At 44.4% G+C, this 27,964-nt stretch overlaps 10 non-coding genes across 10 annotated transcripts; 1 reads left to right on the forward strand and 9 right to left on the reverse strand.

Moving 5' to 3' along the window:
* Positions 1 to 5,521: 5,521 nt before the first annotated feature.
* Positions 5,522 to 5,603, reverse strand: trnal-aag (transfer RNA leucine (anticodon AAG)). The gene has a single exon. It is a non-coding gene; the product is annotated as a tRNA-Leu (tRNA).
* Positions 5,604 to 6,125: 522 nt separating this feature from the next.
* trnal-uag (transfer RNA leucine (anticodon UAG)) lies at positions 6,126 to 6,207 on the reverse strand. The gene has a single exon. It is a non-coding gene; the product is annotated as a tRNA-Leu (tRNA).
* Positions 6,208 to 10,525: 4,318 nt separating this feature from the next.
* On the reverse strand, positions 10,526 to 10,607 carry trnal-uag (transfer RNA leucine (anticodon UAG)). The gene has a single exon. It is a non-coding gene; the product is annotated as a tRNA-Leu (tRNA).
* Positions 10,608 to 11,141: 534 nt separating this feature from the next.
* Positions 11,142 to 11,223, reverse strand: trnal-aag (transfer RNA leucine (anticodon AAG)). The gene has a single exon. It is a non-coding gene; the product is annotated as a tRNA-Leu (tRNA).
* Positions 11,224 to 11,748: 525 nt separating this feature from the next.
* On the reverse strand, positions 11,749 to 11,830 carry trnal-uag (transfer RNA leucine (anticodon UAG)). Its single transcript has one exon. It is a non-coding gene; the product is annotated as a tRNA-Leu (tRNA).
* A 533-nt stretch (positions 11,831 to 12,363) lies between these two features.
* On the reverse strand, positions 12,364 to 12,445 carry trnal-aag (transfer RNA leucine (anticodon AAG)). Its single transcript has one exon. It is a non-coding gene; the product is annotated as a tRNA-Leu (tRNA).
* A 525-nt stretch (positions 12,446 to 12,970) lies between these two features.
* trnal-uag (transfer RNA leucine (anticodon UAG)) lies at positions 12,971 to 13,053 on the reverse strand. Its single transcript has one exon. It is a non-coding gene; the product is annotated as a tRNA-Leu (tRNA).
* Positions 13,054 to 13,574: 521 nt separating this feature from the next.
* On the reverse strand, positions 13,575 to 13,656 carry trnal-aag (transfer RNA leucine (anticodon AAG)). The gene has a single exon. It is a non-coding gene; the product is annotated as a tRNA-Leu (tRNA).
* A 523-nt stretch (positions 13,657 to 14,179) lies between these two features.
* trnal-uag (transfer RNA leucine (anticodon UAG)) lies at positions 14,180 to 14,261 on the reverse strand. Its single transcript has one exon. It is a non-coding gene; the product is annotated as a tRNA-Leu (tRNA).
* An 11,596-nt stretch (positions 14,262 to 25,857) lies between these two features.
* trnaa-ugc (transfer RNA alanine (anticodon UGC)) lies at positions 25,858 to 25,929 on the forward strand. Its single transcript has one exon. It is a non-coding gene; the product is annotated as a tRNA-Ala (tRNA).
* Positions 25,930 to 27,964: the final 2,035 nt, after the last annotated feature.

Here is a 27,964-nt window from a genome sequence, read left to right on the forward strand (position 1 = left end):
ACGCGGACACATCATGCTTAACGCGCGGCCAAAAGAAGTGTTTCAAAATGTTCAAATACGTTTTGCACACACCAAAGTGTCCACACTCATCATGTGCCACCTTCAAGACAAGAGGACGGAACTTCACTGGCACTACCAACTGGAAAACGTCACCCTTCACACACTCATTAACAACAGGGACCCACTTCCTGAAAAGCACGTCATTATGCACCAAGTAACCATGTGCAGCACTAGATATTTCCGAAGCAGACAAGGCACGCTCAAACACCTCTTTCAATGACAAATCATTACGCTGCTCCTGTACAACTTCCCCGTGTGACAAGGATAAAGGCAGTTCAGATAACAAAGGAACCTCTAGAGCTACATCACTGTTACTGTCAGGCCCTACCGGATCAGCGTTGCTCATAGCTCGCGTAATTACGCATGATGACGAAACGTCTGGCAACACACCGGAGCTCTCCTCAGACACAAACTCAGACTGACAAGATGTAACTACAGGCGATGGAGGCGGGTCGGCGAGAGGTGTGGACGGAGTATCAGACCAAACCCGTCTACCAGCAAGGCCGTTGCCCAAAATCAAATGCACACCATCAATAGGCAACGCCGGCCGCACCCCAACAGCCACCTCGCCTTTAACCAGCTCACATTCAAGGAACATTTTATGCAACGGAACAGGGAGAATTTTTAACCCCATCCCCCGACTGAGAACACGGTCACCAGTGTCAGACTCTTCAGACAAAGGTAAAACGGAGTCAACAATGTAGGAATCATACGCCCCAGTATCCCTCAGAATTTTAATGGGGACCTTCACATCACTCCCTACAAGTGACACAAAACCATCACGAACGAAATGAGCATAAGCTGCCAACACATCTGGTTCACAGGAGTGAGGAACAAACACCTCCGACACACAGCAACTCTTAACAGGTGCAGCAAAGGCAGCAGGCCTAACACCAGATCTCCTTCCCCCAGCTTTAGATTTTAACACAGGACAATCCGCCTTCCAGTGCCCTTTCTCATGGCAATAGTTACAAACATTGCCACTGTCAAAACTGCCACCTGCCTTGGAGTCAAACCTCCCAAAACCAGCTTTCTTTGAACGCTGCCTCTCAAACGTGTCATCAGCCCCAGTTCCACGCCCCCCAACATCACGAGCAACAGGGCGCTCCCTGAAACTGCTTTTATGAAGCAGCATATACTCATCCGCTGATACAGCAGCATCAGCAGCAGTAGTGACTTTCTGCTCTATGATGTACGTGGCTATGCGTTCTGGCAAAGAATTTTTCAACTGCTCCAGAATCATCAGATCACACAAACTGTTAAACTCAGTGACGTCAAGCGCAGCTAACCACCGCTTAAAGTGAGTGGACAGGTCCCTAGTGAACTCCACATAGGTCTGACCATTTTTCCTCTCCCAGGACCGAAATCGCTGGCGATATGCCTCCGGCACGAGTTCGTATACTTTAAGCACCGCCGCTTTTATCTTAACGTAACTAGAGCTGTCCTCAAGGCTCAAAGACGAATAAGCCTCCTGCGCTTTCCCTGAGAGGACACACTGTAACATCAGGGCGCAGTCTGCATCAGACCAATTTCTAGCCTTGGACACACGCTCAAACAGTAGAAAAAAAGTATCTGGATCCCTTGCATTAAACTGCGGCAGCCAACGCAAATTGTTTATATCAAAGCGATCCACAGAAGACTTAGACCCCTGCTCGCCCTTAACAGACACATGCTTCTGCAACTCCAACTGTGCCATCTCTGACTCATGGCGAAATCTCGCTATTTCAATCCGTGTTTTACTTTCCAATTCATGTGTTTTACTTTCCAATTCATGCGTTATATTTTCCAATTCATGTTTTCTAAGTTGTAACAACAAAATCTCCCTCTGCTGCTCAAAAGTTAACCCGTGTGCAGGCACAGCCACCGTAGGTGCAACAGAAGCAGTGGCCTCACCAAAATCTGAATCAAAAACCACTTCTTCCTCGCCTGACATGAGCTCAAGCGACACCAACTTAGATTTTATAGCAGTTTTAATATTATCCTTGAGACGCCTGTCTCCCACAACCTCCACTGAAAAATGATCTGCAACCGCGAGCAACTGCTCCTTTGAAAGCGCATCCAAAGCCTCCTGAGACGGATTGGCAATAAATGCGTCCACCACAGACATGATAAATACTCAGACCGAACAACAAGAACAAACTTTACGCACACAACCGGACCCGACAAGCAACTGTGTGCACCAAAGAGGAATAATCCTCCGCTCGGCTTGGAGTTCCCCGCTATTTTTTCCAAAACAAAGTGAAAAGGTTAACCCAAAAATAATGAAACAAAAGGAGATGGAGATCCCAGCCAAAAAGAACAAAAGAAGGGTCAGCACAGGGCCAGCCACGCAATGGGCTGTCGGACCACGTACTTTCCCCACTAAATAAGAAAAACCAAGGTAAACCCATAACCAAACAAAACCGATAACAGGACTACCGGCAATCTCCAACTCAAACTAAAATAAGAAAAACTCCGCACCAATTCACAGACAACTACGCACAGCCACCCTGTCGGTCCAGCTGAAAATAGCGCAAACAGGACAGACAAGCCAAAAAGCTCCCTCAAAAGAAACAGGTAAGTAACCCAAAACTTCGTGCAAAGCCACAAACAAACTTAGTTACTTACCCTGCAAAAGCACTCCAAACTTAAAGTCCTTTCCCTTAAACAAACAAACAACCGTGCAGCCACCTGCACTAACAAAACTGTGGGCACGCACTCCAAACTAATTACGCACACCTGTGCCAAACCAAACTGCAGCCCAAAACAGGCCCTTAACAAGCTGCTACAACTTTATCAAACCTAAAGCTGCAAGCACTAAACTGCACAACTAGGTATTAAACAATGGCGCACACTTCACTCATTAAAGCTTACCTAGACACAAAATAACCGGGAAAAACACGGCACGAGCCCCCATTTGTCACGCCGGTTACTCACCAAACAGCTATGGACGAGCCCCCATTTGTCACAACCCTGGCTCAAAGGCCATGACAAAAGAAGGGGAAAGGACGCAACGTACTAGTAAATTAAGATATTTATTAAGGTAAACAAATAAGATAAGGAATGGGATGTGTAAAGTCAGTAAAATCAGTAGTATGCATGTGGATGTGTGTAAATGTGCTGTAGGGTGTTGTGTGTGCAAAAGGCTCAACAAAACCAAAAGGAGTGCTGCCAGGATGAAAAGAGAGAGAGGGAGAAAGACTGAAGCCCCAGCCTTTTCTCTTCCTGAGGAGCACCCAGCCCAGGTGCTCCAGATCTAGCAATCAGCTGGCTCCACCTCGAAGAGGAAAACAGAGAGAGAGGGACTGAGACACAATATAACAGGCCATCACACTATCAGAACATAGACATTTGATCCCCTTTAAATGGACCAGAGATTGTTTCTTATCATAGTCTGCTTCGTTTGGACGTGTCAAACTCATCTCAAAAGATCGAAAAATGTGAAACGTCCCTGCCGTTTGCATTGGCGCACGCCTGTAATCCAAGATATTGGGAGGTTGATGCTGGTGGATTGTTTGAGCTCAGAGTTGCAGTGGACCATGCCAATTGCACAAGTTAAGGAATGACAGCGTATACATAGTTTCAGAGAGATTCCTGTAACAGTCAATATTTGTTGTTTTTACCAAACCAATGATCATCACAAAGAAAGTGTTGTGCTCGCCCATGTGCCCATGTGAACTTATAAAATGTATGAACACTTTGTGAATGTGTATATTCAACTTTGAAACGGCTCAGCTGAAAATCGGCTGCAATGTGCCTCCTGGTGATCTCGGCCGAGATAGTCCGTTTGCGACCCCCACTGCCTAGCCCGAGATAGCAAGTTTATGACCCCTAGAGGGGGGGTCAAAACAGATCAAAGCAAGCAAGGAAAGTTTCTGCCAGTGAAACAGACTCCCTGGGGATTTACGACACCCCCTGGGGGGGAGCCGGACACAGCGGAGCCCGAAAACCAGGCCTCCAAAATGGTACTGCTTCTTAAATACCAGCAACCCCCCCAGCCTGGAACCAGCTTTAATGTGCCTCTTTGAACAGGCCTCCGTTGCCATGAACTACAACCCCCAGCATGCCTTGTGTGGGAGGGGGGCGGCGCCTACAAGCGGCGCGCATCCAATCACAAACGAGGCACCGATGACGTCACCGCAGCGCGCGTAGGATCAAAACTCTGCAGCTGCTCCCTTTCTCGCTCTCTTCCGATCACCCTCTCATCCTGAGCAGCTAGACCTTTGGCTGCGTGCCAAAGATCCCATCTCCTCCTCCCCCCCTGGGAGGGGGGAGAGAAGATCCAGCGGAGCGTTGCTCCACGGCCGGCCCATGCTCTGCATGCTCTCGCTCCAGCTTGGCCTGGAGATCCGCTGCGGTCACGGAGCGAGGCAGCGCTCCGGCCCTCCTGCTCCTCTTAACCTTTTCTCTGCTTGAGTTCCCTTAGCCCGGAAGCCAGATTCTTCCAGATCCGTGAGCCCGCGCCTTGGTGAAAGACGGCGACGGCCCTGATTCCAGTGGACTGTCCTCGCACGCCTGGAGACGCGTCAAGCGGCTCCGTGATCGGAGAGACCTGCCCGGCTGTGAGACGCAGAAAGACTGCATCTCTTTTCAAAGGAGTAACGTGGAGAGCAAGCTGAGCAGCTGCCCGCCCCGGGGAACCCCTGCAGGATCGTCCTGCCCGTGGGGTCTCCACAGGACTGAGCCGAGCCGAGCCGCATGGTGGAGCCGAGAGAAACGAGGCCGCATCGGACTGGAACCCCGACAGAGCCCGCAGCCCAGATCCAGAATCCAGAGGAGACGTGAGGTGGCGTGTGGGCGATCAGTCAGTTAGAACGGTGTAAAGCTGAACTTATGTTTAATGAGATTACTGTATGCGTATTACTGTACGTTATCATTATTGTGTTCTTTATCATCATTTTTATTATTGCTTTGATTTCTTTTTCCCATTCCATGCATTGAACTTTCATTTCATTTTTTTTATTGATTGTTGTTTTCCTAGTTAATTAATTGTTTTATAATTCTTAAGTAGTGTGCCGTCAGGATTTATTGGGTATCTATTCACATCTTCTTTGATACCCGTATGTAAATAAATTCTGATTGATTTTTAACGAGTGGTTGTTGTTATTTCATGCAAGCTTTGGTCACAAATTGATTTGTTTAAGGAGAGCCTAGTGTTCGGATATCACGCCTTCATTGTTATTCTGTAAGATATAGTAAGATTTGCTGTTCTGCAGGATAATTCAAATCATATTGAGACTGATTTTCTGCTGTTTAGTTATCAAATTTCCCCCGGAGTAAGGCATCGGGGGTGGTGCCCCGAGAATTATTATCATTTTGATAATTCAAATTGATAAATAGTCCACTTTATTAATTATTAATAATTCTTTAATAGAATTATCATTAGCCTTCGATAACTGGACAGCCAAGCTACCCGAGATGCACAACAAAAGCGTAGTATTTTATGTAACACATAGTCATCAACATATCTTTGAAGCCTTGATGGCAGTGGTGGGATTTGAACCCACGCCTCTTCCGAGACTGGAGCCTTAATCCAGCGCCTTAGACCGCTCGGCCACACTACCACTTATGGATGGAAAAAAGCAATTTTTTTTTCGAGTTAATTTCCCTGTATTTTTCCCATTTTCATGTCAATTCACAACAAAGATGATCTCAAGTCTCCATCCACTCATAGGTTTGTGCATTAACTCAAAATGGTTCACATCTTGAATCTCAGACTGCTATCAGAACAAAGACATTGGATCCACTTTAAATGGACCAGAGATTGTTTCTTATCATAGTCTGCTTCGTTTGGACGTGTCAAGCTCATCTCAAAAGACCGAAAAATGTGAAACTTCCCTGACGTGTGCATTGGCGCATGCCTGTAATCAAAGGTATTGGGAGGTTGATGGTGGTGGATTGTTGGAGCTCAGACCTGCAGTGGACCATGCCGATCGCACAAGTTAAGGAATGACAGCGTATACATAGTTTCAGAAAGATTCCTGTAACAGTCAATATTTGTTGTTTTTACCAAAACAATGATCATCACAAAGAAAATTCAGTATTTGATATAACACATAGTCTTCAACATATGTTTGAAGCCTTAATTGCAGTGGTGGGATTTGAACCCACGCCTCTTCCGAGACTGGAGCCTAAATCCAGCGCCTTAGACCTCTCGGCCACACTACCACTTTCGGACTGAAAAAAGCTACTTTCTTTCCAGTTAATTTCCCTGTATATTTTCCCGTTTTCATGTCAATTCACAACAAAGGTGATCTCAAGTCTCCATCCACTCATAGGTTTGTGCATTAACTCAAAAGGATTCCCATCTTGAATCTCAGACTGCTATCAGAACATAGACATTTGATCCCCTTTAAATGGACCAGAGATTGTTTCTTATCATAGTCTGCTTCGTTTGGACGTGTCAAACTCATCTCAAAAGACCGAAAAATGTGAACCGTCCCTGCCGTGTGCATTGGCGCACGCCTGTAATCCAAGATCTTGGGAGGTTGATGCTGGTGGATTGTTTGAGCTCAGAGTTGCAGTGGACCATACCGATCGCACAAGTTAAGGAATGACAGCGTATACATAGTTTCAGAAAGATTCCTGTAACAGTCAATATTTGTTGTTTTTACCAAAACAATGATCATCACAAAGAAAATTCAGTATTTGATATAACACATAGGGGTAAATCCACAAAGAACAGATTGCGCCCGCAAATAGCGCTGTGAATTGCGCTGCTTTAGCGCCCGCAATTTGCCCCGCTTTAAGGTCCTATTCACAAAAGATTTTGCTCTAATGATATACCGGAGCAAACACGCCCATAAAGTTTTGCGGCTGAGTGCAATTTGCACTTGTCTGAGTGAGCGGAGCTGTTTCCAGTGTTCTCCATATTTCAGCACACAGATTGGTCCATAATGGAAACTGCAGAAATAAAAAATAAAGTCGAGCCACAGTGCCACTGAATTTCACTGAGATCTGAGATCGAGATGTTGTGGATGAGGTGGACGACAGGAAAACGACATTATTTGGTGGTCACAGTAAAAGTAGAAAAATACATAATATAAAATAAAGCGAGTGAGTAGCAGAACGCCGTTGCTGCGCGGAACGCCGTGAGTGCCCCGGCGCAACAGGGGGGGGGGCATGTCCCCCCGTCTTTTCAAAATCATGTTTTTGTCCCCCCCACTTTTTACAGTTTAAAAACTAACGGTAGGATCAGCCATTAACTGCAAATCACACCCTGTGAGAAGGGCCCGGCAGACCCACTTCACCCCCCGCCCCCCCTCCTCCTCTCCCGTCTCCCCTCAGAGCTGCTCAGGGCGGGTTTATGGTTCTGCGTCACCAACGCAGAGCCTACGGCGTAGGCGCGCGTCGCCGTGTACCCTACGCCGTAGGCTCTGCGTTGGTGACGCGGAACCATAATTTAGGCTTACCCGCACGTAAAGGTTTCACGCGCGCGTAAAACTCATTAGGCCTATAAAAAAATCTGTGTCCCTTTAGGGAAGAAATGAGGGGCTCCGTGGAGCCCCTAAACGCTATACGAAGCCCCTCATTTGTTCTGTCCTAAAGCAGTGGAGGAGGTTCCCGGCGTGTCATCGCGGCTGCAGCAGCACCAGCAGAGTCCTGACTGACGCTTCAAACACAGAGGGACACGATCAGCGCTATTTTTATTATAAGTCTGATATATGTTGTGATATGTGATAAATCCTGACAAAAGGATTGCGCGGCTTTTGCGGCCGCTAAACCGGTGCAAATGAGACAAAAAGAGAGCGTCTAATTAAAGCACCCGCAAAGGGCGAATTGCTCCACAAACTGCGCTGCCAAGCAAATAGTGGCAGTCTGCGCCGGTGCCATTTGCATGCATGCAAATTAGGTAATATTCATACATTCGGCGCAAAATTGCCCCCTTTCTATGCAAATAAGCCTCATTGCAAAAAGCGCCTAATTCAGAAAGGCCAGAGCTATTTGCCACACGCAAAAATAGTGGAGCAAATACCGTGTTTCAGAAGCGTGTATTAAACTGCGCGCAAACTCCTCACTCCCCGTCTGTCTCTGTTTCTTTCTCTCTCTCCAATGTCATTCAAGCCTGTGTGATACTGAATGATATTAATGGTGAAATCTACATTCAGACATGACTGTAGACAGTCAGATCAAGTGGGGTTGTGGACTTATCGGATTTAAAAATAAAAGTAACAGGACGGAGTTCAGGATTCATCCATACATAAGGGGCTGCTTTATTACAAACAATTCCACCATATAAACATATAAATCTAGAATGTGTGTGTTTAACAGCTGGCCTGTAGGTGTGTGTAGCAAAACAAAAAGAACATGAATTACCATTAGATCCTGATCTGATCCCGATCCGGTGTTAATGAAGTTACTGGTGCTGTGCCTTGTGCGTAAATGCGCACAGCCTCTTAACATTTGACATTTCATTAGCTTATGTCATACAGACACTGAGGTCTTTTGATTGTGTGTGTGGAGATGATGGCTATGTTCTACCACACGATGGTGGCCAGTGCACTCTTTTTTTTAAACCTTATATGTTTATTTTAATATTATGAATGTGCTTTTATTGTCTGAATGGAAGTGTGGTTGATTTTTATGTTTATGTTTTGATGAGCTGCTGGACGATTGAATTTCCCTTTGGGGATGAATAAAGTTCTATCTATCTATCTAGCTACATGCGAAATACTAGAGAAGTACAAATACGTGAAAGTTGAGGCTGTTGTGCTCTCTGAAGTTTTCATTATGGACCAATCTGTGTGCTGAATTACGGAGAACACTGGAAACAGCTCCGCTCACCTACTCAGAAAAGGGCAAATTGCACTCAGGTGCAGAGATTTATGGGCGTGTTTGCGCCGGTATATCATTAGAGCAAAATCTTTTGTGAATAGGACCTTAAAGCGGGGCAAATTGCGGGCGCAAATGCAGCGCAATTCACAGCGCTATTTGCGGGCGCAATCTGATCTTTGTGGATTTACGTGCGAAGAGCCCCGCTCCCCCTCCTCCCTCCTCCCTCAGTGCTGTTCAAGGCTGATTTATGGTTCCGCGTTAAATCGACGCAGAGCAACGCGCACCGTTCAGTGCGCGTCACCGCATCTTTCAGCCCCTTTTGTGCGCAAGCAAGCTTTATAGATGAGGTCCCAGATCAGGATCTGACGGTAATTCATGTTCTGTGTTTTGCTACACACACCTACAGGTCAGCTGTTAAACACACACATTCTAGATTTATATGTTTATATGGTGGAATTGTTTGTAATAAAGCAGCCCCTTACTGTATGGATGAATCCTGAACTCCGTCCTGTTACTTTTATTTTTAAATCCGATAAGTCCACAACCCCACTTGATCTGATTGTCTACAGTCATGTCTGAATGTAGATTTCACCCTTAATATCATTCAGTATCACACAGGCTTGAATCATATTGAAGAGAGAGAGAAAAAGAGCTGCAGGGGGAGTGAAGAGTGATTTTGCGCGCAGTTAATACACGCTTATGAAAGACGGTATTTGCTCCACTATTTTTGCGTGTGGTAAATAGCGCTGGCCTTTCTGAATTAGGCGCTTTTTGCAATGAGGCTTATTTGCATAGAAAGGGGGCAATTTTGCGCCGAATTTATGAATATTACCTAATTTGTATGCATGCAAATGGCACCGGCGCAGACTGCCACTATTTGCTTGGCAGCGCAGTTTGTGGAGCAATTCGCCCTTTGCGGGTGCTTTGTGAATTAGACGCTCTCTTTTTGTCTCATTTGCACCGGTTTAGCTGCCGCAAAAGCTGCGCAATCCTGTGGATTTGGCCCATAGTCTTCAACATATTTGCACCTCACATCCATAACATCACCCGGACTGCATTCTTCCACCTCCGCAACATCTCCAGACTCCGTCCAGCACTGTCCCAATCCAGCACCGAAATCCTGGTCCACTCATTCGTCACATCCCGTATCGATTACTGTAATGCTCTCCTCACTGGCCTCCCAACCAAACTCACCAACAAACTACAACTCATACAGAACTCGGCCGCCCGGATCATCACCCTCTGTGACCTACTAAAAGATTACACTCCCTCCCGCACCCTCCGCTCAACCTCTGCTGGACTTCTTTTCACTCCCACCTCACACCTTAGCATGGGTGCCCGAGCTTTCAGTTGCACGGCACCCAGACTCTGGAACTCCCTCCCCCCATACATAAGACAAATAGACTCCATCACCACATTTAAAACGCAACTCAAGACTCACCTGTTTAAACTTGCCCATTCACTTTGACCGGTCACCACACACTACTTCCCACCATACTGTTCTGTTATCTGTACTGTTGCTCCTCGGTTGTCTATTGTATGTATTGTGTATGTGTGTATGTATTATAATTTCTATTGTATTTCTATTGTATTTCCTGTATTCTATTGTTTTGTTTTTATTCTGTAAGGTGACCGTGGGTGACATGAAAGGCGCCGCTAAATAAAATGAATTATTATTATTATTATTATTATTATATGTTTGAAGCCTTAATGGCAGTGGTGGGATTTGAACCCACGCCTCTTCTGAGACTGGAGCCTAAATCCAGCGCCTTAGACCTCTCGGCCACACTACCACTTTCGGACTGAAAAAAGCAACTTTTTTTCCAGTTAATTTCCCTGTATTTTTTCCCGTTTTCATGTCAATTCACAACAAAGGTGATCTCAAGTCTCCATCCACTCATAGGTTTGTGCATTAACTCAAAAGGATTCCCATCTTGAATCTCAGACTGCTATCAGAACATAGACATTTGATCCCCTTTAAATGGACCAGAGATTGTTTCTTATCATAGTCTGCTTCGTTTGGACGTGTCAAACTCATCTCAAAAGACCGAAAAATGTGAAACTTGCCTGCCGTTTGCATTGGCGCACGCCTGTAATCCAAGATATTGGGAGGTTGATGCTGGTGGATTGTTTGAGCTCAGAGTTGCAGTGGACCATGCCGATCGCACAAGTTAAGTTAAGTTTCAGAAAGATTCCTGTAACAGTCAATATTTGAAAGATTCCTGTAACAGTCAATATTTGTTGTTTTTACCAAACCAATGATCATAACAAAGAAAGTTCAGTATTTGATGTAACACATAGTCTTCAACATATCTTTGAAGCCTTGATGGCAGTGGTGGGATTTGAACCCACGCCTCTTCCGAGACCGGAGCCTTAATCCAGCGCCTTAGACCGCTCGGCCACACTACCACTTATGGATGGAAAAAAGCTACTTTTTTTTCCCCGTTGATTTCCCTGTATTTTAGTCCCGTTTTCATGTCAATTCACAACAAAGATGATATCAAGTCTCCATCCACTCATAGGTTTGTGCATTAACTCAAAATGGTTCCCATCTTGAATCTCAGACTGCTATCAGAACATAGACATTTGATCCCCTTTAAATGGACCAGAGATTGTTTCTTATCATAGTCTGCTTCGTTTGGACGTGTCAAACTCATCTCAAAAGACCGAAAAATGTGAAACGTCCCTGCCGTTTGCATTGGCGCACGCCTGTAATCCAAGATATTGGGAGGTTGATGCTGGTGGATTGTTTGAGCTCAGAGTTGCAGTGGACCATGCCGATCGCACAAGTTAAGGAATGACAGCGTATACATAGTTTCAGAAAGATTCCTGTAACAGTCAATATTTGTTGTTTTTACCAAAACAATGATCATCAAAAAGAAAATTCAGTACTTGATATAACACATAGTCTTCAACATATGTTTGAAGCCTTGATGGCAGTGGTGGGATTTGAACCCACGCCTCTTCCGAGACTGGAGCCTAAATCCAGCGCCTTAGACCTCTCGGCCACACTACCACTTATGGATGGAAAAAAGCTGCTTTTTTCCAGTTAATTTCCCTGTATTTTTTCCCATTCTCATGTCAATTCACAACAAAGATGATCTCAAGTCTCCATCCACTCATAGGTTTGTGCATTAACTCAAAATGGTTCCCATCTTGAATCTCAGACTGCTATCAGAACAAAGACATTGGATCCACTTTAAATGGACCAGAGATTGTTTCTTATCATAGTCTACTTCGTTTGGACGTGTCAAACTCATCTCAAAAGACCGAAAAATGTGAAACTTCCCCACCGTGTGCATTGGCGCACGCCTGTAATCCAAGATATTGGGAGGTTGAGGCTGGTGGATTGTTTGAGCTCAGAGTTGCAGTGGACCATGCCGATCGCACAAGTTAAGTTAAGTTTCAGAAAGATTCCTGTAACAGTCAATATTTGAAAGATTCCTGTAACAGTCAATATTTGTTGTTTTTACCAAACCAATGATCATAACAAAGAAAGTTCAGTATTTGATGTAACACATAGTCTTCAACATATCTTTGAAGCCTTGATGGCAGTGGTGGGATTTGAACCCACGCCTCTTCCGAGACCGGAGCCTTAATCCAGCGCCTTAGACCGCTCGGCCACACTACCACTTATGGATGGAAAAAAGCTACTTTTTTTTCCCCGTTGATTTCCCTGTATTTTAGTCCCGTTTTCATGTCAATTCACAACAAAGATGATATCAGGTCTCCATCCACTCATAGGTTTGTGCATTAACTCAAAATGGTTCCCATCTTGAATCTCAGACTGCTATCAGAACATAGACATTTGATCCCCTTTAAATGGACCAGAGATTGTTTCTTATCATAGTCTGCTTCGTTTGGACGTGTCAAACTCATCTCAAAAGACCGAAAAATGTGAAACGTCCCTGCCGTTTGCATTGGCGCACGCCTGTAATCCAAGATATTGGGAGGTTGATGCTGGTGGATTGTTTGAGCTCAGAGTTGCAGTGGACCATGCCGATCGCACAAGTTAAGGAATGACAGCGTATACATAGTTTCAGAAAGATTCCTGTAACAGTCAATATTTGTTGTTTTTACCAAAACAATGATCATCAAAAAGAAAATTCAGTACTTGATATAACACATAGTCTTCAACATATGTTTGAAGCCTTGATGGCAGTGGTGGGATTTGAACCCACGCCTCTTCCGAGAACTGGAGCCTAAATCCAGCGCCTTAGACCTCTCGGCCACACTACCACTTATGGATGGAAAAAAGCTGCTTTTTTCCAGTTAATTTCCCTGTATTTTTTCCCATTCTCATGTCAATTCACAACAAAGATGATCTCAAGTCTCCATCCACTCATAGGTTTGTGCATTAACTCAAAATGGTTCCCATCTTGAATCTCAGACTGCTATCAGAACAAAGACATTGGATCCACTTTAAATGGACCAGAGATTGTTTCTTATCATAGTCTACTTCGTTTGGACGTGTCAAACTCATCTCAAAAGACCGAAAAATGTGAAACTTCCCCACCGTGTGCATTGGCGCACGCCTGTAATCCAAGATATTGGGAGGTTGAGGCTGGTGGATTGTTTGAGCTCAGAGCTGCAGTGGACCATGCCGATCGCACAAGTTAAGGAATGACAGCGTATACATAGTTTCAGAAAGATTCCTGTAACAGTCAATATTTGTTGTTTTTACCAAAACAATGATCATCACAAAGAAAGTTTAGTAATTGATGTAACACACAGTCATCAACATATCTTTGAAGCCTTGATGGCAGTGGTGGGATTTGAACCCACGCCTCTTCCGAGACTGGAGCCTTAATCCAGCGCCTTAGACCGCTCGGCCACACTACCACTTATGGATGGAAAAAAGCAACTTTTTTTTTCGAGTTAATTTCCCTGTATTTTTCCCATTTTCATGTCAATTCACAACAAAGATGATGTCAAGTCTCCATCCACTCATAGGTTTGTGCATTAACTCAAAATGGTTCCCATCTTGAATCTCAGACTGCTATCAGAACAAAGACATTGGATCCACTTTAAATGGACCAGAGATTGTTTCTTATCATAGTCTGCTTCGTTTGGACGTGTCAAACTCATCTCAAAAGACCGAAAAATGTGAAACGTCCCTGCCGTGTGCATTGGCGCACGCCTGTAATGGAAGATATTGGGAAGTTGATGCTGGTGGATTGTTTGAGCTCAGAGTTGCAGTGGACCATGCCGATCACACAAGTTAAGGAATGACAGCGTATACATAGTTTCAGAAAGATTCCTGTAACAGTCAATATTTGTTGTTTTTACCAAACCAATGATCATCACAAAGAAAGTTCAGTATTTGATATATCACATAGTCTTCAACATATCTTTGAAGCCTTGATGGCAGTGGTGGGATTTGAACCCACGCCTCTTCCGAGACTGGAGCCTAAATCCAGCGCCTTAGACCTCTCGGCCACACTACCAATTATGGATGGAAAGAAGCTACTTTTTTTCCAGTTAATTTCCCTGTATTTTTTTTCCCATTTTCAAGGAATGACAGCGTATACACAGTTTCAGAAAGATTCCTGTAACAGTCAATATTTGTTGTTTTTACCAAACCAATGATCATCACAAAGACAAAGACTCCGACCTCCACCTTTTCCAGAAGGAGTCTGCCAAGCTCTGGACCTGGCGCCATTGTACCTTGCACAGATGATCCAACTCAAAGTCTCCCAATGGTGCAGGAGAAACACTCGCCTTCTGGGTGAGCAGAGTGGCGGGTGAAAGTATTTCAGGTACCTCAGCATCGTATGAGATTGGGACCAGAGGTCGAGCGTTCATGATAGCCATAACCTCAGCCATTAAGGTTGATAGGACTTCATGAGACAGTCTGGTAGCACCATCTTTTACTAGCAGTCCATCCAAGATGCGTCTTGCCACTCCGATTAGCCTCTCCCAAGCTCCTCCCATGTGCGAGGAGTGGGGAGCATTGAAGGTCCACGTACATCCCTGCTCCTGCAGGTAGTTCTTGATCTCAGGGTCGTCAGTGTTTACTTGAAGTTCTCTACATGCCCCAATGAAATTGGTGCCTCTATCGGACCTGAGGTGTTTGACAGGTCCACGTATGGATAGGAAGTGCCTCAAGGCGTTGATAAAGCTTGAGGTCGACATGGATTCAATAACTTCAAGGTGCACAGCTCTTGTACTTAGACAAGCAAAAATGACCGCCCACCTCTTGCTCTCGACAGCTCCACCTCGTGTCTGCCGGGTGGTGACACTCCATGGACCAAAAACATCAAGCCCTACATGAGTAAAGGGCGGGTCCATTGCCAACCTGTCAGTTGGCAGGTCAGACATCTTTTGGACTTCTTTCTTGCCTTTCAACTTCTTGCAGATGATGCATTTGAATATAATGCTAGAGATGAGTCTCCTCCCTCCTACTATCCAGACACCAGAAGTGTGCAATGCACCCTCTGTGAAGTGGCGACCTTGGTGGGCTACTTTGTCATGATAGTGTCGGACCAGGAGAGTGGTTACATGATGGCCAGCTGGTAGGATGAGTGGATGCTTCTCGTGGTCTTCCAAATCTGCTCTGTGTATCCGACCTCCAACTCTGATCAAACCACTCTTCTCAATGAAGGGATCCAGCTTCGCAAGGGGACTTTGGCAGCGCACTTTGGTAACTTGAGTTAAGCATTTCAGCTCCTCTTTATACACATCCTCCTGCACAGCCTTGAAAATACACATCTTTGCTTGACAACGCTCTGTGGTGAGTGGCTGACTGCAGTGATGCCACCCCTTACATCTATCAGTCCTACTCTCTTTGGAGAATGACTTGGCTACATGAACAAGACTTGCTATGCCTCTTACTAGGCTCTTCCAAACAGAAAAGCGTTCAAACCTTGCTGCCCCAAGTGACAGCGCTGTGGTCTTAGTTACGAGACAGGTGACTTGGGGCCTGATGTCTTTGTCTACATCTGGCTGCACAAGCTCAAATGACTCTACTTCATCATCCTGTCTTGGACTCGGCTGACTGAGAAAAGGAGGACCCAGCAACCAAATGGATGAGGCCAAGTAAGCTGCTGAAAAAGGCCTGGTTCCATGGTCTGCAGGATTTTTGTCAGTTAACACGTACTGCCACTGTTTTGGTTCGGTGGAGCTCCGAATGCGGGCTACTCGATTAGCTACATAGGTATAGAACCTTCGTGAACTGTTGTAGATGTACCCCAGCACGACACGACTGTCTGTGAAGAACCTGACTGCCTGCAACTCTATATCTAGTTCAGACTGGATCACTTCTGCCAGCTCAACTGCCAGGACTGCAGCACACAACTCAAGGCGTGGTATGGTGTGCATGGGGTAAGGAGCCAGCTTTGACTTTCCCATTATAAAGCCTACATGCCATTTTTCGGAGTCCAAGACACGCAGGTAGGCTACAGCAGCTATAGCCATAGTAGACGCGTCCGCAAAAACACATAGTTCTGTCCATTTACGACACACCACGGAGACTGAAACGTATGCCCTCTGAATGTGAACTTGTTCCAGCTCAGTTAAGAAGTTTGTCCATGCCTTCCACTGTATCTCTTTCTCTGGTGGGAGAGGTGTGTCCCACTCATACTGCTCTGAAGAAATGTCTCTTACCAATGCTTTGCCTTGGGGGAAGCAAATCCAAGGGGATCATAGAGACTGTTTACAGTGGACAGTATACCTCTCCGAGTGAATGGTTTCACATCTCTAGAAACTCTGAAGGTGAAACTGTCAGTCTGGAGTTCCCAGCTTAAACCCAAACTCCTCTGTAGGGGCAAAGGGTCAGCTCCCAAATCTAAATCCTTAAAGTCACTTGCTCGTTCCTCTATAGGAAAGGCCTCCACGCTTGTGCTATTTGAAGCGATCTTGTGAAGTCTTAAGTTGGACTCAGCCAGCAGGGTCTTGGTGCGCTGCAGGAGATCGATAGCTTCAACCTCGTTCGACACTGAGGCGAGTCCATCGTCGACATAAAAATTTCTGTAGACGAAATCTTTTGCATCTGTGCCATGTTCGGTTTCTCCATGTTCTGCAGCTTTCCCCATCCCATATGTTGCTACAGCTGGGGACGGGCTGTTCCCGAACACGTGCACAGTCATCCAGTAGTCAATAATCTCCTTATCCGGATCATTATCTCGGTGCCACAGAAACCGGAGGAAATTGCGATGGTCCTCTCTGACTTTGAACCCATAGAACATTTGTTCTACATCGGCTGTGATGGCTATTCGCTCCCTCCTGAACCTTAGTAGAACACCAACTAGAGTGTTGTTAAGGTTGGGTCCACTGAGAAGCACATCATTCAATGATGTTCCTTTATAATCCGCGCTGGAATCAAAAACCACTCTTATTTTCCCTGGTTTCTGGGGGTGGTATACACCAAAAGTCGGCAAATACCAACACTCCTGCCCTCGCTGTAGTTGAGGAGCTGGTTCTGCCTGGCGGTTGTCAATGACCTTCTGCATGAAGTCAAAGAAGTGCTCTTTCATGTCAGGTCTCCTTCTGAATGGCCGCTGGAGAGAGAGAAGTCTCTGGGAGGCCTGTTCTCTGTTATTCGAAAGGAGCCTGTGAAGTGAACGAAAAGGTAGTGGAGCCACCCAGTGGTTTTCATCATCCATGTACATTTCATTGTCCATAATCCTCAGAAAATCTCTGTCATCGACTGACAAGGCTGGTTTTTCATCCTCAGGTGTTTTCTGAAACACGTTTTTTCCCAGACCATCCTGACATGTCTCTTCACAGATCGCCTCACTGTGAGATGGCATTTGAAGACCACCCTGAGTCCGACTCTTGAACTTTTCCTTTATGTGGATGTTGTTGGTGCATGGCTTAAGGAAAGAGGAACGTCCACTTTGAAGGAGGTATGTCTTGTAGGTGTTGACTTCCTCTGTCCCTCGAGCTCCACCTAGGCATAACTCCCCAACTATGACCCAGCCAAGGTCAAGACGCTGGGCGTACGGTGAGTTGTGAGGCCCGTTACGTTGTTCACGTACCTTGTGCAAACTCAAAATATCCCTGCCTAGCAGCAGCAAGATCGGAGCAGTGGTGTCAAGTGGCGGGATCTTATCAGCCACTGGTCTGAGGTGAGGAAAATATTGAGTGCACTCAGGAGTCGGGATTTCTGATCTGTCATCCGGCAAGTAGTTACACTCTAACAAGGTGGGAAGTGTCACCTTGGTTTTCCCATCAAGTGATTCCACTATGATGTTGCTCGCTTTTCTCCCTGCAGTCTCCACTGTGCCGGAGCATGTCTTTAGAGTGTAGGGGGATGCACTGCTTTTAATGTTCAACAGATCAAAGAACTCTGATTTTACTAGAGACCGATTGCTTTGGTCATCTAGTACTGCGTACACCCTGTGAGACTTACTTGGATAGTCGGTGTGAGAAACCTTGACCAAGCAGATTTTTGAACAGGATATGGGCTTGGCACCGCTGCATATCTCGGTGCACTTGGAAGTGACTATCGGGGTTGCAAGATCTTCACTCTCCCCGCTTTGCTTGTCCTCAGGTGAGTATTCAGCCTGTCCACCAAACAACCATGGAGCTGGACCTGGATGCATGGCTGAAATATGTTTTTCACTTTCACACTCTGTGCATTTAAGCATGCTCTTGCAATCTTTGGCCATATGTTTGGTGCTAGCACAACATCGAAAACAAATGAAATTCTCCTTTAAGTATGTTTTCCTGTCATCAAGATGTTTTCCTCGAAACCCACTGCATTTTGACAGCGGGTGAGGTTTGTTATGTACGGGGCACTGTTTGTCCGGTTCATTCTTCTTCACAGTTGTGCTGTTATAAGATGAACTAGTTGTGGCAGCGACATCAGTTTTCCTAACTGTCACAGCTGCTTTTCGGAAGTAGTTTGGTGCCTTTTCAACCTTGAGTTGGTTGGGAGTAGAGGAAAGGTTAAATGCAAAACTGGGGTCGTTGCGGGTCTTAGCCTGGGAACATACAAAGTCAACAAAAAAGTTGAATGGTGGGAAAGGAACATGATAATCTTTCTTATATCTGGATCCTTGTGTGATCCAGCGTTCCCGCAGTGAGAAGGGAAGCTTTTCGACTATTGGATTCACACCTCTAGCTGTATCCAGAAACATGAGTCCAGGTAAGAATCCCTCAGCTTTTGCAGCTCCTATCTCTCTTAACAAGTCACCTAAGTCCCTGAGCTTGTGTGTGTCCTTGTTAGAAATAGATGGGAAAGTGTCTAGTTCATTCAGTAGGGCACCTTCAATCACCTCTGGACTTCCATATGTTTCCTCCAAGCGCTCCCATACCATATAAACACCTGCTCGAGGATTATTTACATGTACTGACCTTATCCGCTTGGCTTGAGATGATGACTCGGGCCCCAGCCATTTGACCAGTAGGTTGAGCTCTTCCTGCTCAGATAGGTTGAGCTCCTTTGTGGCTGCGAGGAAAGATGCTTTCCACGCCCAATAATTTTCTGGGCTATCATCAAAGGCGAGGAGTCCAGAGCTCACCATTTCTCTTCTCATGAGATACTGGGCCAAGTCAGGGGTGTGAGGTGTTGAAGGTGAGTATTTCTTATACTGAGCAGTGGGAGAGGTTGGAAGAGTAGCTGCTGTATACCTCTTTTGAGTGCCAGGAGTAACAGGTGAGCAATCCTGCTCTGGCAACGATACCCTACGGGTGTGGGGAGGTGCGTAGCCTCTTCCAGCAATGCGTTTGTGTTCACTTCCCTCATTGAAGGACTCATACAGTGTATCTTGTGCCCTATGGCTTGGGGGTTGTGTTTTCACTGTGTCATGATGAACAACTGGTTGCAGCGGCAAAGCATCTTGAAACTCTTGTGGAGCATGTACATCAAATGACTGTGTTTCTATATAGTCTTTGGTACGTTGTTGTGGATCTTCAAGAGCTAAACCCTTTAACCCACCATGAGAGCATTCTCCCTCATATTCGCTGGCTGCTGCTGCTTCTTCCAATATTGCTGCCTCTTTTGATGCTGCAGTCGCTTCTTTTTCTTGTTTCAGCACGTGAAGACTTGCTTCTATTGCAGCTTTTTCTTTCATCATGGCCGCCTCTTTTTCTGCAAAGGATACTTTAATTTTTGCTGCTTCTGCCTTAGCTCTGGCCCTTGCCAGTGCTGCACTTGTGGCTGAAGTCCGGGATGATGTTCTGGAAGACCTTTGTGAAGCTGAGACTCGAGACCTCGTCTCCAGTTGTGACCGACGCTCTCCTTGGTCGCTCATCTTGCAATGTTTCTGCGTGCTTTTCACAGTTGTTCAATTGCCTTTTCCTGTGGTGTGGTCAACATTTTACTATTCTGTCCTGGCTGACAGATAGCGAACAAATTTGAGAGACCAAGTAGATTTGACTCAAGTCGCTTTACTGAATCTTCTCAGTCATATTTTTGTAAAACTGCAACACAATAAAATAAACACAATGTTACAAATGCAATTAAATGTATGCAACAACACTCTTCTTCCTTTCCAGGTTATAAATCAGGTAAATAAAATACTCTATTAAATAAAGTCAGCATCCTTTTTACAGTATGCTTCTACAGGTGAGTAACATAGCAGAACATAAGCACAGTAAACTGCAAGAACACATAGCCTAAATGAGGCTTCACAAAGAACTGAATTAGCCACAGTAGCTTAACTAGCCTAATGCTAGCGGTTAGCCTCGCGGTTAGCATTAGCATCGTTAGCACGTTTTTCGTACTCAAAACAAATGTCTCAAACACTATACTTAAATCACAGTGCCACAAACAACTAAACAAACGTTCTCAATTATAGGTTACTCACTGTTGGTTCCACTTTAAGGCTCAGACAACCAACTTCTGTGGTGGAGCACTGAGAGCCTGCATGCACTCTGCAACGGATCATTAAACTGCAGTAACTCAAAATCACCAACAGGGGGAAACATAACTTCAGTCACTGACAGGAGTCAGAACACTCCCCGCTTGGTATACCTATGTTATACCACTATTTACACCTTTTCAGTGGCATAAGACAAACAACATCACTAATAGGTCTAAGATACTCTTTAATCGTCCCTTGGCTAAGAGTCTTCACTATGACCTTACGGACCTTGCCGTCCGAGCTGACGATGGCCTTAACTATATGTCCAAGAGGCCACTCATTACGTTTTGCTTGAACGTCCTTTACCAAAACAATGTCACCTTCTTGGAGGTCAGGCTTCTCTGAAGTCCACTTCCTGCGTGGTTGAAGGGTTGCCAAGTACTCCGACCTCCACCTTTTCCAGAAGGAGTCTGCCAAGCTCTGGACCTGGCGCCATTGTACCTTGCACAGATGATCCAACTCAAAGTCTCCCAATGGTGCAGGAGAAACAATCGCCTTCTGGGTGAGCAGAGTGGCGGGTGAAAGTATTTCAGGTACCTCAGCATCGTATGAGATTGGGACCAGAGGTCGAGCATTCATGATAGCCATAACCTCAGCCATTAAGGTTGATAGGATAGTTGATAGGGGGAAACATAACTTCAGTCACTGACAGGAGTCAGAAAATCTTGAATCTTAAACTGCTATCAGAGCAAAGACATTGGATCCACTTTAAATGGACCAGAGATTGTTTCTTATCATAGTCTTTTTCATTTGGACGTGTCAAACTCATCTCAAAAGACCGAAAAATGTGAAACGTCCCTGCCGTGTGCGTTGGCGCACGCCTGTAATCCAAGATATTGGGAGGTTGATGCTGGTGGATTGTTTGAGCTCAGAGTTGCAGTGGACCATGCCGATCGCACAAGTTAAGGAATGACAGCATATACATAGTTTCAGAAAGATTCCTGTAACAGTCAATATTTGTTGTTTTTACCAAAACAATGATCATCACAAAGAGAGTTCAGTATTTCATATATCAAATCAAATCAAATCAAATCAAACTTTATTTATATAGCACTTTTCCTACAAATAATGAAACACAAAGTGCTTAACAGAAAAAAAAAAAAAAAAAACAACAAGAAAAAACAAATAAACATAAAACTTATTAATGCTCCCCCCCCCACACTACAATTCACCTAAATTCCTGAATTACACACACAGACACGCACGCAGACACATGGTGTAGACATGGCTAGGCACAGAGGATCCAGGTGACGAAACGGTAACAGGGAGCTGTCCACGCCAGGAGGTCTCATAGCCCGCAGCTACAAGGGGGGGGGCCCACAGAGACCATCCCGGCCCGGACGGAAAGAGGAGTCCACACCACAGCGGTGAAGCCGTGGTGCAGAGCTCCACAACCATCCAGGCAAGAACCACCCCCGGGACGACCCCCTGCAGGCCAGAGTCACTCCCAGCATGGAGGCTCCCCATGAGGAAACACTGGAGATAAAAGCTACAAGAAAACAGGATAAAATACACTAAAGGAGTTTATAAAAAACATAAAACATACAAACATAAAATCCTAAAAGTATGTCTAGAAAGTAAGACATTAAAAACTAAAATAATAAAACAGTAAAATGTATAAAATAGACCATAAATAACAACTAAAATATTTAGATAAAACATTGAGATTAAACAAAAATAAAATACGATAAGAAAGGATAAACTAAATATAAAACAGAGCAGTAAGATTCAATAAAAATAAGGGTGAGCATAAGAAATGTAAAAGAGTTAAATGAGTCAGTTAAAAGCCTGATTAAAGAGATGGGTCTTGAGCCTCTTTTTAAAAACATCAACAGTCTCTGCGGCCCTGAGGTTCTCCGGGAGGCTGTTCCACAATCGGGGACCATAAAAACTGAATGCCGCCTCCCCGTGTGTCCTGGTTCTAACTTTTGGTATGGTTAAAAGGCCAGCACCGGAGGACCTCAGGGTCCGCGAGGGTCGATAGGGTAAAAGTAGTGCAGACAAATAAGAAGCCCCAAGACCATTAAGACACTTAAAAACTAGTAAAAGAACCTTAAAATCGATCCTGAAGCGCACGGGGAGCCAATGCAGCGATTTTAAAACAGGTGTAATGTGCTCCCGCCCTCTGGTCCTCGTCAGCACGCGTGCGGCTGAATTCTGTAATAATTGTAGGTTGTACATGTTCTTTTTAGGAAGACCAGAGAGCAGGGCGTTACAATAATCTAAACGACATGAGATAAAAGCATGCATTAGCACCTCCGTACTGGCCTGAGAGAGAAACGGGCGGACTCTGGCTATGTTCTTAAGATGGTAAAAACCGATCTTTGTTATGTTTTTAATATGTGGAATAAAAGTGAGCTCAGAGTCAAAAATCACGCCCAGATTTTTAACTGATTTTGAGGGTTTAAAATCCTGTAACTTTGGTAAAAGTTTCTCTCTCTGGCCTTTACCGATGAGTAAAATCTCTGTTTTGCCCTGGTTGAGCTGTAGGAAGTTTGCTGCCATCCATGACTTGATGTCTAAAATACATTTAAAAAGGGCATCAATTGGCCCAGTGTCATCAGGAGACACGGCGATGTACAGTTGCGTATCGTCAGCGTAACTATGGAAGCTGATGCCGTGTCTCCTGATGACGTCCTCAAGGGGCAGCATGTACAGATTAAAAAGAGTTGGACCTAAAATTGACCCTTGGGGAACCCCACACTTTATCTTATAGGTTCCTGAGGAACATGTATCCATACTTACGAAGAAACTTCGATCAGTGAGGTAGGACGTGAACCATTTAAGAACAGTACCAGAGAGACCGACCAGGTGCTTCAGTCTGTTTAATAAAATGTGATGGTCTACTGTATCGAAGGCGGCGGTTAGATCCAGCAGAACCAAGACTGTGAGTTTTTGGTTATCTAAATTGCACCTGATGTCATTTAAAATCTTTAAAAGTGCTGTCTCTGTACTGTGGTTCATCCTAAAACCGGACTGATGAGCCTCTAAAATGTGTGTTGAGTTTAAAAATTCATTCACTTGATTAAAAACAAGTTTTTCTAAAATTTTACTTAAAAACGGTAAGTTGGATACAGGCCGGTAGTTATTTAAAACATTGGGGTCCAACCCACTCTTCTTCAGAAGGGGCTTCACCACCGCCGTTTTAAAGGCGGCGGGGAAGGCACCCGTCTGAAGAGAACAGTTGACCAAATACAAAAGCTGTTCCTCAAAGAACCCATAGAGTGTTTTAAAAAACGGTGTGGGAATGTGGTCTAAAAGGCAGGTTGTGGGCTTTACCTTGGAGAAAACTCTACAAAGTGTCCCCGCATCAACCAAGGCAAAACTCTCCAGTGTTTCCTCAGGTAAAAGCATTGATCCAGGTGTGTTAAGAGTTAAAATCTGTTGAGATAAAAGACTGGATCTAATGTCATCAATTTTACCCCTGAAGTGGTCTGCAAAATCCTCACAGAGGGCATCTGTTGCTGTCTTATGGGATCTGTTCAGGTTTCCATTTGTTAGAAGATCTATTGTGGAGAAAAGGAATTTGGAATTGTTTTTGTTATTTAGAATTAGGTTTTTGAAATGGGCGGTTCTTGCTTTTTTAATACTGTTATTGTAGTACTTAAGGTGTTGGCAAAAAATGTCATAATGAACTGTTAATTTTGATTTCCTCCATCTTCTTTCGGCACTCCTGCAGTTTCTTTTTAGTTTCTTTATTTCCTCAGTTCTCCATGGGGGTGTAGGTTTTATGCTAATTCTTTTAGTTAAAATCGGAGCCACTGAGTCCAGCGTTGTTTTGAGTATTTTGTTAAAATTGTCAACGATAAAATCACAGGGAGATGGTAAAATTTCTGCAGGAGTGTTCTGTAAAATCTGGATAAAATTTGCAGCCACTTCAGGAGTTAGGTTACGTTTCCTCACCGTTCTCACCGGGGCCTCCCGCTGGTTAAAACTGGTGATGTTAAAAAACACGCAAAAATGGTCAGACACAGCCAGGTCCACAACAGAGCACGCACCCAGGGACAGGCCGTAGGTTATGACCAGGTCCAGGGTGCGCCCTCTGCTGTGGGTCGGCTGTGTGACATGTTGCTTAAAATCTAGACAGTTTAAAAGGTTTAAAAATTCTCTGGATACTGGGTCTGAGATGTTGTCTAAGTGCAGATTAAAATCACCAGTTATTAAGATCCTGTTGTAAGAGGTGTGAATAATTGATAAAAGTTCAGAGAATTGGCTGATAAAACAGGTGGAATACTGTGGGGGTCTGTAGACCGTTATGCAGAGAATTGGGGGGTTGCTAAAAACAAAAGCATGATATTCAAATGATGTGTAGCTGTTAAAAGGAACTGCATTGGATGACATAGTTGTTTTTGTTATTGATGCAGTTCCGCCCCCTCTCTTGCCCCCCCTGGTAGAAAATAGAAAGTTAAAATCTGGCGGGGAGGCCTCAGTGAGAACAACAGGTGCATCTGTGCCAAGCCATGTCTCTGTAAGGAGAATACAGTCCAGTTTCCTGTCTAAAATCAGGTCATTTATAATAAAGGATTTGTTTAAAAGAGAGCGCACGTTCAGCACAGCCATCTTGATGTCTGTGCCGAACGCGCGCTCATCATGGTGCTTTAATGGAACATTAAAAACATAGCTCGATCTAAAAACATTCCTGTGCTTTGTTTTTCTGCTTGAGATGAGTGTTTTGATAATGTGGGTGTCCAGAGATTCTGGTGACAGGGGTGGTGGTGGTGCTGTACAGGTGTGTGTGGTGGGTGGGGGTGAGTGAGATGTGCTCCTATGTGTCTGTGTGTTAGCAGTGAGTCATGAGGTGGTGGTGCAGGACTGTACTGTCAGGTACACATAGTATTCAGCATATCTTTGAGGCCTGGATGGCAGTGGTGGGATTTGAACCCAGTTTGAATCCAGTTAATTTCCCTGTATTTTTTCCCATTCTCATGTCAATTCACAACAAAGGTGATCGCAAGTCTCCATCCACTCATAGGTTTGTGCATTAACTCAAAAGGATTCCCATCTTGAATCTCAGACTGCTATCAGAGCATAGACATTTGATCCCCTTTAAATGGACCAGAGATTGTTTCTTATCATAGTCTGCTTCGTTTGACATCGCAGCATGTCTTTTGTGAAAAATCTGAATTTTCAAAGGTTTGGACTTTTGGAGGGATAGAAATAAAGAGGCCACTTCCACTGGATACAGGGCTGCATATGCCACCTCACTACTTTCCTCTCAGGACCAACCACCAAAGGGGATGTAGCTCAGTGGTAGAGTGCATGCTTTGCTTGTATGAGGCCCAGGGTTCAATCCCCGGCATCTCCATAAAATGTGGTAATAAACTGCATAAAGTAAGAAAGAGTAATCAGCAAAACTTTTTGTTACATAAAGGAGGAATTATGTTCACAGTTAGACAAACTCACAAGATGAATTGGAGTTGCTGCTTGCCTTGCCTTCAAAAAGCTTTAATGGTCATCAAGAGTATATATGGGACACATACATACTGTATGTCTGCATTTACACTCACCAGCCACTTTATTAGGTAATATAATGTATCCAACTGCACTTCAATGAAAATTTCTAACCAGCCAATCACATGGCAGCAACTCAATGCAATTAGGCACCTAGACATGGTCAAGAGAATCTCCTGTAGTTCTAACCAAGCATCGGAATGGGGAAGTGCGGTGATTTCAGTGGCATGGTTGTTGGTAACAGACGGGCTGGTCTGAGTATTTCAGAACCTGCCGATCTACTGGGATTTTCACGCAAAAACCTCTCTGGGGTTTACAGAGAATGGTCGGAAAAAGAGAAAATATCCAGTGAGTGGTAGTTCCTTGGGGGCAAATGACTTGTGGATGCTAGAGGTCAGAAGAGAATGGCCAGACTGGTTGTAGCTGATAGAAAGGCAACAGTAACTCAAACAACCACTCGTTACAAGTGAGTTATGCCGAAGAGCATCTCTGAACGCACAACACGTCGAACCTTGAGGCGGATGGGCCTCAGCAGCAGAACCACACTGGGTACCACTCCTATCAGCTAAGAACAGGAAACTGAGGCTACATTTCACTCAGGCTCACCAAATTTGGACAACAGAAGTTTGGAAAAAGGTTGCCTGGAATGATGAGTCTCAATATCGGCTGCGACATTCAGATGGTATGGTCAGAATTTGGCATCAACAACAAGAAAGCATGGATCCATCATGCCTTGTATCAACAATTAATGCTGGTGGTGGTGGTGTAATGGTTTGGGGGATATTTTCCTGGCACTCTTTGAGCCCATCAGTACCAATTTAGCATTATACCAATGCCACAGCCTACCCGTTCATTGTTGCTGATCATGTCCATCCTTTTCCTTATTTACAAATGACCTGTCTTGGGCTACTAAATATGCCACTACAGTACTTTATGCCGATGATTCTACTTTATATTACGCTGCACCGTCATGCAACATACTTAATGAGCCCACATGGAAAGAACCTATATGATGCATATATGCAACTATATGTAACCTATATGCTACATATAAGCATCATATATGCGCATATATACCACATAAATGCCTGGTATATGCTCCATATAGGCTGCATATATCTCACATATAGGTCAAAATCAGGTGCATATATGTGCATATACAGGGCATATAGGTCTCCTATATAGCTTGTTTATACCCTCATATAGGTCATATATGTTCATTATACAAGCCATATATGTCTCCTATATAGCTTGTTTATACCCTCATATGTCATATATGTTCATTATACAAGCCATATAGGTCTCCTATATAGCTTCTTTATCCATATATAGGCTTATCTGTTCATAATACAAGACATAAGTCTCCTATATAGCTTCTTAATATGTAGACCCTGTGTCCCATTATTATAGGCCACATGAGTACAGTTTCCTGCATACAGTAAATGTTTCAGCTCAGTGGCAGATTCTGCCTGCTGCATGAATCACATCTAATGGATGTAATGTGATAACATTAAATATCATGCAAGACTAAATTAGCACATTTGGGATGTGTACATCAACACAATGGTAACGTCATCACATTTGCTCCTAAATACATGTGACAAGGCAATGATTATGGAATATGGCAAGTGAGGAAAACAAGCTAATTTTCAATACAAATGGCTAAACCTTTATTTCCTGAATCATTAACAAGGTTATGAATTCTTTCTTAGGCATGGTTTCCATGACAATAAAATGTGTATTGTGGTAGAATAAAATGGATAACGAACAAGTTTGATTAATCCCATGTTTATTGAAAACATTGAGCATCTAAGAAAGCATTTCACTGTGGTTAACAAATTTGAATACAAAGTTTACATTTCTGTTAGTTTCAACAAACAGACACTTTT

This window comes from Cololabis saira, chromosome 2 (assembly GCF_033807715.1).
Source record: "Cololabis saira isolate AMF1-May2022 chromosome 2, fColSai1.1, whole genome shotgun sequence".
In the NCBI taxonomy this organism is placed as follows: Eukaryota; Metazoa; Chordata; class Actinopteri; order Beloniformes; family Belonidae; genus Cololabis; species Cololabis saira.